This window comes from Photinus pyralis, unplaced genomic scaffold (genome assembly GCF_008802855.1).
Source record: "Photinus pyralis isolate 1611_PpyrPB1 unplaced genomic scaffold, Ppyr1.3 Ppyr1.4_LG5, whole genome shotgun sequence".
Taxonomy (NCBI): Eukaryota; Metazoa; Arthropoda; class Insecta; order Coleoptera; family Lampyridae; genus Photinus; species Photinus pyralis.
Window position 1 is genome coordinate 4,290,885 of NW_022170596.1, and position 10,295 is coordinate 4,301,179.

The 10,295-nt window shown below is 36.6% G+C and overlaps 1 long non-coding RNA gene across 1 annotated transcript; it reads right to left on the reverse strand.

Annotated features, from left to right (window-relative positions):
• Positions 1-2,987: 2,987 nt before the first annotated feature.
• On the reverse strand, positions 2,988-4,170 carry LOC116172680. The gene is made up of 3 exons (XR_004145731.1): positions 3,615-4,170; positions 3,434-3,562; positions 2,988-3,382 (listed from the first exon to the last, which is right to left on the reverse strand). It is a non-coding gene; the product is annotated as an uncharacterized LOC116172680 (long non-coding RNA).
• Between the last annotated feature and the right edge of the window lie 6,125 nt (positions 4,171-10,295).

Genomic DNA, 10,295 nt, shown 5'->3' on the forward strand with positions numbered 1-10,295 from the left:
CCACGCACATACTTCTAAATAGAACACCTAACTTTGACATCGCATTAAAGAAGTTACAGAGAGGTTGGAAGAAAACCCCCTATAGGGGTGATAGAAGGGATGTTCCCCTTTAAAACCCATGTTACAGTTTTTCTAGAAGTGCCCCAGAATTTGAGAAATTAATTTTTAAATTTGACCTTGCACGTACTTCTAAATAGAACACCTAATTTTGACATCGCATTAAAGAAGTTACAGAGAGGTTGGAAGAAAACCCCCTGTAGGGGTGAAAGAAGGGATGTTCCTCCTTTAACACCCTGCTCGCAGTTTTTCTGGAAGTGCCCTATCATTCGAGAACTTATGAGTGTGTTTGTTCATTCTTTTAAATGTGAACGTTGTGATTTAGGTAATTTTTGCTGTGCATGCGTGAGTTGTGGTTATGAAGCCGATTTTGCGTGATGATTGATGTCATTCACTTGAAAATGTTTGTTTATAATTTTCGGTGAAGTCCCAGACTATAATATAGGAAACCACGATCACTGCTTTTTTCATTCCATAAGAATCTCTCTTTTTGGTTATGTTATTGTGATCCTGTATATTGTACCTATAACGGTAGACAACTGCTATTTGCATTGCATGTAAGTGCACGTGCACGGCGTAGTAGTTACTGTTATGGAGGTGGTTATTGACAGTGGATCTATTACCTACTTAAAACCTTATATCTATCTGTATGTACGTGTGCGTTTACAATGAACGTATACAAAAATTTCATAAACCGTAACTCGTACATATCTGTATCGATTCCGTAAATTTACTTCGCTGTTTGCAATAAACCAAAGATCATATTACAAGTAGTATGATATTTGACCGTACGTAACTTTGAAACATTTTCAACCTTTGCGACTATGCGCAAGACTTACATATCGCTTACATATACGTACGTAAAAATTACGTTCATTGTAAACTTAACCCCTTCGTATGTTTCTATACAGTTCAACTTTGCGAAATTTTTACGTTTTATGTATCTCTTACGTATACGTAGGTACATTGTAAACGCACACTTAATGTCTGTGTACAGTTCATACACGTTATTGTTCTGGTTACGGCTGGTAAAAGTTATAGCGAGGGCGGTAGAATAGACCTGACATAACTTAAATAACCGATTTTTTTGGTTTTTCTAAAAGTAGGTACTCTACAATTTAAGAAAAAAATTAAGGCTGTACCAACGTAACTATCAACACGGAGATATAGTGGTTGTAATTTGATAACCAATTGTAAATAAAGTTATGCAAAGTCTAGAAATAAATTAATTTAAGAGAATTTCTTCATTCTTTTAAATGTGAACTTTGTGCTTTCCGTAATTTTTATTGCGCATGCGGGAGCTGTGGTTATGAACCCGATCTTGGCGGGCTAACGCCAACTTCAAATCACACCGGAATATTTGACCATATTCTGTAGTAGAGGGAATGCCTAAACTAACATGGCTGCCTATTTGAATATTCTCGCTTAAGTTTCCCGCGAGAATCTGTCACTCGGGGGCCACTCCGAGTGCACTAAGATCGTGATCGTCATGTAGGACACCTACGTTGTGTAATAACTGGGTTCTCAGCAGGCACTGAGGGTGTTTTATGGATAAGGAACACCAAAAGTAAAAATAAATAGCTGATTAAGTTTATATTGAATTTAATACCAATACGATTACAGAGTGACCCGCATAATGTTTTTTAGCGGCGCCCCTGCAGAGGGTATTAGGTGGTTCTATACTACTCCGGCATTTACCTTACGAATTGGAAAACTACAGGAAAACCTAATTCGGAGTAGTCCTATAATAAACATCTAATGTACAGCACTTTTGAGCCCCCTCGAAACCGGGGTAAATACTACAAACACGCTATGAGTAACCAAAATGGAATCGAGACATTCTCCAGGTATTACAACACATACATCAGGCAAAACTAAGAAGTGTTAAATATACCTCGACGGCCGGGAGGATTACCCAGGCCCTGTAGACATGGGCTAGCTAAAGTTGTTGGGTTCGGAACGAGTGAAAATGTTAGTGTTAGGTTCACCAAGGCCCGTATAAACTTGAATAACTCGATCCCCTCTAAACAAGCACACTTCCCTCTTGATTACTCCAGTCCCAAATAAGCAAATATAATGAAATGCAATGAAATAATCGAGAGTGACTAAAAAGCACAATACGCAAATATGTACACATGCAAGTATGTACAGCACAGATACAGCCCTACCGACAATGAAACATGACTGCCAATACCAACAAAGGTTACACATTAAGAGGTACAAGTGATTGAATCCAGTAAGTACATAAGTAAAGAGTTACAATCTACATTCAAGTTATGCACATTTATAGATTAATTGAATAAAGCAAATACCTCACCTGATACAAAAAAGCAAAAGCACACAGTTAAGGTATAACAAAATATTTCAAGACAAGCCGTACTTTACACTTCAGCCGGTTACAAGACAAAGACCATGAACACACATGTCAAATCCTATTTATTGAACAACCCAAGCCATTCGGTAATTTGATCTGCTAATACCCCTAAAAACCTCCCGAAAAAAAAATTCTCAAAAGAAGGATTTGCGTAAATCGCAACATTCCTACACTCAAAATGTGTGATTCTCCCATAAGCTCAATAATAAATTTGGGAAAAATGGCGGAAATGAGCATATGGCCACACTGTCTTTATAGAGTCACTGTAATATGGGCACCGACAGCATAATATCTATTGGGCATTTACGAAAACTGGAGCGGTAGATCCACGATGGTAAATGTCGGTAAACATTTGATGATGACTGATGAGATGCGGTAACTTTGGTGCATGCCTGTTTATAGAACAATGCTTTTGTGTAAATGTAGCGCATAAATTTATAAACATATAGAGTAGGAAACAAAGATAGTTCCACAAACAGAACACCCTTCCGTTTTGGTATGTAGGGAAGTTACATTTCTCGGTGTGTGGTTCACTTTTGAAATAAACGCTTCCAGATGACGAATAGGATAATCGTTTAATTATCAGGATACAAATTTTTTTTGACAATCTTTGTGTAACTTTGTTAGCGACGTCATCGTTTACATACTACGGTGCACCCATCAAACAGAACAAGATACGTGTCTAACAATGTCTCACGTGCTCGTGTTTCTACACAGGTACATGTATTAGCATCTTGTAAATATACAAATCTCTCATTCAATGGAGATTACATATTTAACTTATCGTGTTAGTAGATATATCACGATTGAACTCGACACAATTTCCATTACGAAGGAGCATCAACTTGTCGATGTGCTTGTTCCTTACAAGAGTCGTAGAACATGAGCTTCGTTCCATTAACGGTTTATCTCTGGACTCTTTATCCATTATTAATTCCCACGAACCTGTAACTGTTCACTCAAATTGCATTACAGGTAAGAATAAGTGAAATTTGAGATTACCTTTTTATAGCGACAGCGTACACCTCCAATTTATTGTTAAGGGGACCCGGCGCCTCTTGCACATCTTTCGATTTCCATCGGCCTTTTTCTTGCTTTATATTAAACAATATTGTGCAGCAGGTGCAAATCCTACATTCATTGTTTACTGTTATCATAAAAGGAATCGTAAAATTGGACTTACCGAATATGTACGTAAAAACTGTAAAGGTCACGTGTGACCGACGTAAATAACCCAATAAATCGCTTGCCTTCTCAAAATTGATGAACGTATAAATAATCCATTTATACGTTCGATGTAAGTAACAATCAATAACAGCTGTTTTGTTTTTGCGCAACCGCAAATAAAACGTACCTACGACCTACGGCTACTTTCCTTCTCTAACGTAACTGCGCATTTGCATGCAGAGTAGTTTTCATTCATACCATTTCCATTTGATACATTAAATTTGTGTCTTATTTTTATGCGTTACATTTTATGCAGACCGAATTTCCATTGTATGTATAAGCACATTTAAAATGCAATGTATTTTAATGCGGTGTATCGCATAGAAATGATTCACAAAATAATTCGACGTTCATTTTAATTAAAAGATGCACTATTAAATTCATTGGAATTCAATGCTACATCTTAAACTTCGATTTAATTTTTATGCCATACCTTACGAATAATTTCATTTCCATAGGTAATGTCGCAACGGGTATCTATTTTAATCCCATACGTGAATAAAGTTTGTTCTTTAAAGTGCATATATACGAATTTCAATGCATGCGATTTAATTTGATATACGCATGAGAATGGTTTACATTTTTTTTGGATGCAAACATACTCGACTCAATTTTATTTAATATCAATTCAATTACACACAGCAGCAAATGTATTTCACTTCTGATATAGCTGGACAGTTCCAAATAAATGCCTTATGTGTTTAAATCTTTTATAGAAATTGCTATTTATTTTGATGCATGACAATTAAATTGGCAATGTTTAATATTCATCTCTGTCATCTTGTAGTGTTTTAGGATTCAAACGCTAAAATCCATATTAACATTTCTTACATTTGCATACATTTGGCTAACATTTTTTTGAGATGTTGAATTTGTTGGTAACAATTCAATTGTTATTTAAATATCTTCATATACGTTATAAATGTATAATAAATAGTAAAACGGCGCACCATACAAGTAGGTAGGTACAATTTATATCCTAAAAAGTTTTAATTTCAACGCCAGCTCCTAAGTATTGTATTTACACACAAATATCGTTTAAGGACGGCATACTATTCATGAGAACCAATAGAGGTCGCCACTGACAAATTGCATTGTAAAATTATATCAAACTTTGAGAATGACTCCTGGGCTTATACAATCATTTTTTAGCCTGGTTTTTGAAAATATAAATTCTACATACATTACTCTAGAGCGACTGTATAAAGGTTTTACTAAAAAGACAGTAATTACTACAATATTGCTAAAATAAGAGGGCACATTTTATATTTTATTTTAAGCAATTGTTGAATTTTAAAGTACAGTCGCTGTAAAACTGCTCCTCCTCTTTCAATATTGAAAGTTTTGCCATTTAAAACCCAATATTGTGGCCAGGAGTCATTCTCAAAGATTTCATTTTTAAAAAGTTACATCAATCACAATGGCGGCAAGCAGCAGTAGTGCAGCTATTTATTTCTAGATGTCGCTAAGGTAGAACCTGGCGCGCGTCTGTAAAAAAATATTATAAAGGAACTGCTGCATCCGATTATGATGTCATTGAGTACAATGAATTGTTGTTTGTCTAAAGACGAGTACATAAACGCGACCTATGCCAACATTCCTTTCTCGTTTACTAAGATAAAATGACATTTGTGATTTGAATGTGTGTGGGCGACCCTCCGGAAAAGAAGACAGGTAGTTAAAACCGTTTGGAAATTTTACACGATTGTGTAACGCTGCCCTTATCCTATGTCTATCCTACGACGTGCATTTCCTAAAAATCACAGAGGTGCAAAAATGCATTTATTATCTTCGTTGGCGCAGAGACCAGATCTACTGTCCAAATTCTCCGGGTATGCTCTGGGGCAGAGATCATGGGGGCGGGGGTGAATTTTCAGTAAAAAATATGATTTGCCCCGAGTAACGATTTTTTCGGCACGGTTAGTTTTGATCTTCACTGCGCCCTCGTAGCGCCGCCCCTGGGCATCCTCTGTCAATTTCGAGGGCAGAAATGGACTCTACGCCCCCGATAACCCCGAGTAGGATTTCTCCAGCTTTTCATATAAGGAGCGATCAAAAAAGGATTGACAATCGAATCGCCGATTTTCTGGGTAACCAAAAATTCCAAAGCTTGCTCGACAACACTCTTTTTTGATCGCATAGTATGTAGTATTAGTGAAAATAATGATTACAAATTGTAGGTATGACAAAATAAACAAAAACAAACAGTTTTTTGTAAATAAAGCAAATTCCCCTATGTATCCTTTAAATTCACCACGTCAAAGAATTTATAAGAATATTAACAAATGAACGTCAAAAATTTTATTTGCGATTTCGACTGCAGAGCGACAGCAGAAGGGCTAGGTATTTGAACAAAAAAACATGCCTTGAATTTGTTGAATTATTATAACCTCTGGTAATGGTGCATAATCGGTTTTTGCGTGTACCTTTAAATGTAATTTAATCTATGTCAACCAGCTGTTTTTTATCTCCTTAAAATAAGCAAAGGAATGTGCACAAGGTCATGGAAGTCAACATGTAAAAGTAATTAAATTTAGAGTATACACAAACCAATTGTGTAAGTAGATAGTACCACCTACTCGACATGATGTGGCAGCACAATTTATTTACTACAAAGATAATACTTCACTATCTTTCGATTTTAAAACATGCTGCGACCTCTGATATTTAATAGCTGAATCATAGTTGCCTCATTTCATAACTGGTTCAATTTTTTAATTCGTATGCCGTCCTTAACGAGCGAGATACGTCAGTGACGATTTCTATTTCTCTCCCTGCAAACAAAGCAGTTTATTCGCAAGGAATGTAGATGCAGCAGTATGTACTTAGTCATACAACTTAGAGATGGCGCGACAAGTACAAAAATATGACAACAACTAATGGATTCGATCAACATTCTCTACATCCACTGCCACATTTTAATTATAATGATCTTCATAAGTGTTTCCAATATAGGTACATAAAATAAAATCTCAGATTAAAAAGAATCGCCAGGAATATTGTATAAATTTGTTTTCATTTTCTTAACAACTGTATTGCCTAATTCGTCCAGTTCTCCTGGACAGCTTCCAAATCCACGACTTAGCGAAGGTTTCATTAGCACTTTCGAAGCATCGCCATCGGCTAATTCGCTTTACACCGTGATAGCAGAAATGTCAAACTCTTAATCTAAAAATTCTGAGTTTGTCAGCGTATTTGCTTAATCTTAAAAAACATCATTCTAGGAAGATTTAAAACGTGAAGTAGTTTCGCCATTAATTTTATACTTATTAGAAGGGCGTTACGGAAGGAAATGGTTTAATTAAAATTTTATGGTAGTTTGACCAAGACTTTAAATTAAATTTCGAGTAGGAATGACACTTCAATTTATCCTCCTCATAATAGGTAATTTATGATTTTTTTAAAATTTCAGTGTCTTTCGAAGATAATTGATGTTGTTTTTCACAATTTTACTTGCACTCAGTAATTGAAAGATAAAAATGTCGATACGAAATAAGCCAATTTGACGGTCACGTACCTTAAAAGTTGAGTTACGGTTGGCGGGAGGACTTAATTTAAGATGTGTGGTCCTTATTTATTTATTTTAGGGACTGACTTGAGAATGTTACAGATTGGTGCCGTGACCAGGATATGTGTTCTATTGCTATGGAGCACTGAGTATATTTTTGTGTTAACTGTTATTGTTTGTGATTGGAATTCTAGGTGGTTATATCAGCTGAAACCAGGCCATTGGAGTGAGGCTCGTCCGCTATTACTGGAGGATTGGAGAATCAACTAGTTTGGAGAAATTGGAGTGGCCAACTTACCAGCTTCCACCATAAACCCTGGTTGGTGGAAAAGCCTACCTTTACGAGTTTACAGAAAACTTATTGTAATTTAACTAGGGGTCCTGACGACAGACTTATACGTTAGTCAAAACTTGTTTCACTGGGACAGTTTGTCACTGGTTCCACCTAAACGCCGGTAGACTTAACTTTGCTGACTCGACACGAATTTAAATAACACATAATAAAATCCACCACGCGATTTGGACAAAGAAATTGCTGGCTCTAATTATCGTGTGGGCATTTATTTTCACTCAACGGTATCATTGTAATTTATACTTTCCAGTTAGCTCTATAAGAAACGAATGACTTTCATATCCAATACAAAACCATTTTATTGATTAAAGGAGAAACCCGTCCTTGTAGGAAAAAATCAGAAATCCGATTTCGTGCAACATATGGAAAATCGTTTCATTTTTATGAAAAGTACGAATATTTTTATGTAAAGCCGCAAACGCAATTTAAAAAGGGCGAAGGTTACTCGTTACTTACGATAGCATTCTATGAATTTCAGCATTATAAAAAAAGCTAAACTAAACCACAGATATCCGTAACGTATATCTGTGCCTAAACTAAACGGACTATAACTGAAGCGGGTAGGGATATCAACAACCTAAAATTCCCGACAATTGAAGTTCAATTGCTTTTTAACACCTGCGTTAATTAGGTTTCGCAATACAAGGGTTGTAACGAAACTCGTGCCAAGATTCACCACTGAAAATACCTTTCATAGTATTGGTAAAATACACCGTTACTTGAATATTACCATGTAGCAATTGTCGCTGTAATATGCGCCACTCCCCTCGGTAGTGATAATGACACCAAGTCTTACTCGAATAATTCGCTTCCCAGAAAACTCCACTCTAGGGGGAATGCCCCCCCCCTCGATATATTTATCACCGTATCAATCGACCTAGATAGCTTCCTTTCTGTAGCCAATTCGCCACCGAAATTTTCCCATATTTCTCCCACACGAAAACTTGCTCATGGGTAAATTTGCCATCGGGATATTTTCTTTCGTAATATTCGCGCACAAAACAAATTCGTCTCCAGTATAATAAATTGACCCATGAAACATTCATTCGCTCTTCGAGTATTTGTCTTGGGAAATCTATACGTGGCCGGAGCCGTTTCACACACATTATATTAACAAAACTCACTTTCGCTTCTTAAAAGCTTAAAAACTTGGGATTTCACTGTTTGACTCAAAATATTTGTTACTATTTAGTAGATATACTTTCATGTATAACAACTAACTGGAGTTATCGTACACACAGTCAATTAGGAAAGTGGACAACAGACGACATCTAACGGAGGAATTTTACAACACATAATACAGGATGTTGACTTAGATTTTGACGTTACCACTTGTATATTTTCTTACAACTCGCTCCTCCGGAAAATTCTTCCATTAAAAATTAGACGCCGCAAATTCCATTGAATATTCGCTTCCGGAAGGTTACCCCTAGAGAGTCAAAGAGAAACGGCTTAATCTAAAATTTTAACTATATTCCTGTATTCCTATATTCCTATATTGAAGATGCAAATTCATAAACCAGTGGAAAAGCGAAATCTCAAAAAAACTAAAGACTTACATTGAATTTTTAACTATCCCAAAATTAACAATAATTAAAATTAAATCCCCCGAATTTTAACAAAGTGAACTTCGAAAATTATTCTTTATCCTTAAATTGCCCTAACTGAAACTGAATTTCAACAATAAAATCAATGTACGTATAATCAATCCATCTACCACCGGTACAATAAATTGCGAAATAATTAGTATCAACCAATTACAACTTAGGTACGAATTCTAAATCCGTCGCAATTAACTACAAATGACATAATAAATAACAATCGGAAGAACCAAGAAACTTCCTTAGATTGTTTAAATTAACTTTGAACTGAATTGCACGTATTTTAACATCCTGTCACGCCGAAGTGCGTAATATTGACGGCATACTTAATATTTGGTCCGTGAAGTTAGTAATTGCACTAACAACGGCAGCACATGATGAAATCGTTAGTGCTTCCTTAGTGCCTCTTAGTGCTTTATTATTTGTATCAGCACGACCGCACGTTTCCGGGACCCCCCCCCCCCCGGTGCGGTGCTGACTTCCTACCCTCGTTGGAAGGCACTAACGACAGGACAAGTGATAATTCTTAGTGATTCGTTAGTGATTCTTATTGCTTTATAACCTGCATCAGCACTCCCGGCCGCTTTCGAGAAAATGACCCCCTCCACCGTGCAGTGCATGACTTCGTACCCTCACTGGAAGCACTAACGGCAAAACAAGTGCTAATCGTTAGTGATTCGTTAGTGTTTCTTATTGTGTTTTAACTTGCATCAGCACAACCGGACGCTTAGGAAAACACTCCCATCCCGTGCAGTGCTGATTTCCTACCCTCGGTAGAAGCACTAACGACGGGACCAGTACTAATCATTCGTGATTCGTTAGTACCGTAGAACTTTATAACTTGCATCAGCAGGACCGGCCGTTTCAGCAGAACTAGCCGTGGAACAAGTTAACAAGAAAATTACGCGTGAAGTCGAAATACGCATAAAATTCAGCTGATAAATTACAGGCAGTGAAAGAATATGTGTGCCGGGATTTCTTTGCGTTGCGTTGATGCGGGCGCTTTCAAAGTTTTGTCGAGTGATCGGAAATAATTGCACGACTGTACATGCGAATTTGTCGCAATTAAACCACAGTTGTGGATTTTTTGTTTAAAGAAAAGTTGCGAAGGAGGAAATTATTCCTTAAATTGCACGTATTTGAATCACATAACCTAAGTTCAACGCCGCCTTCACT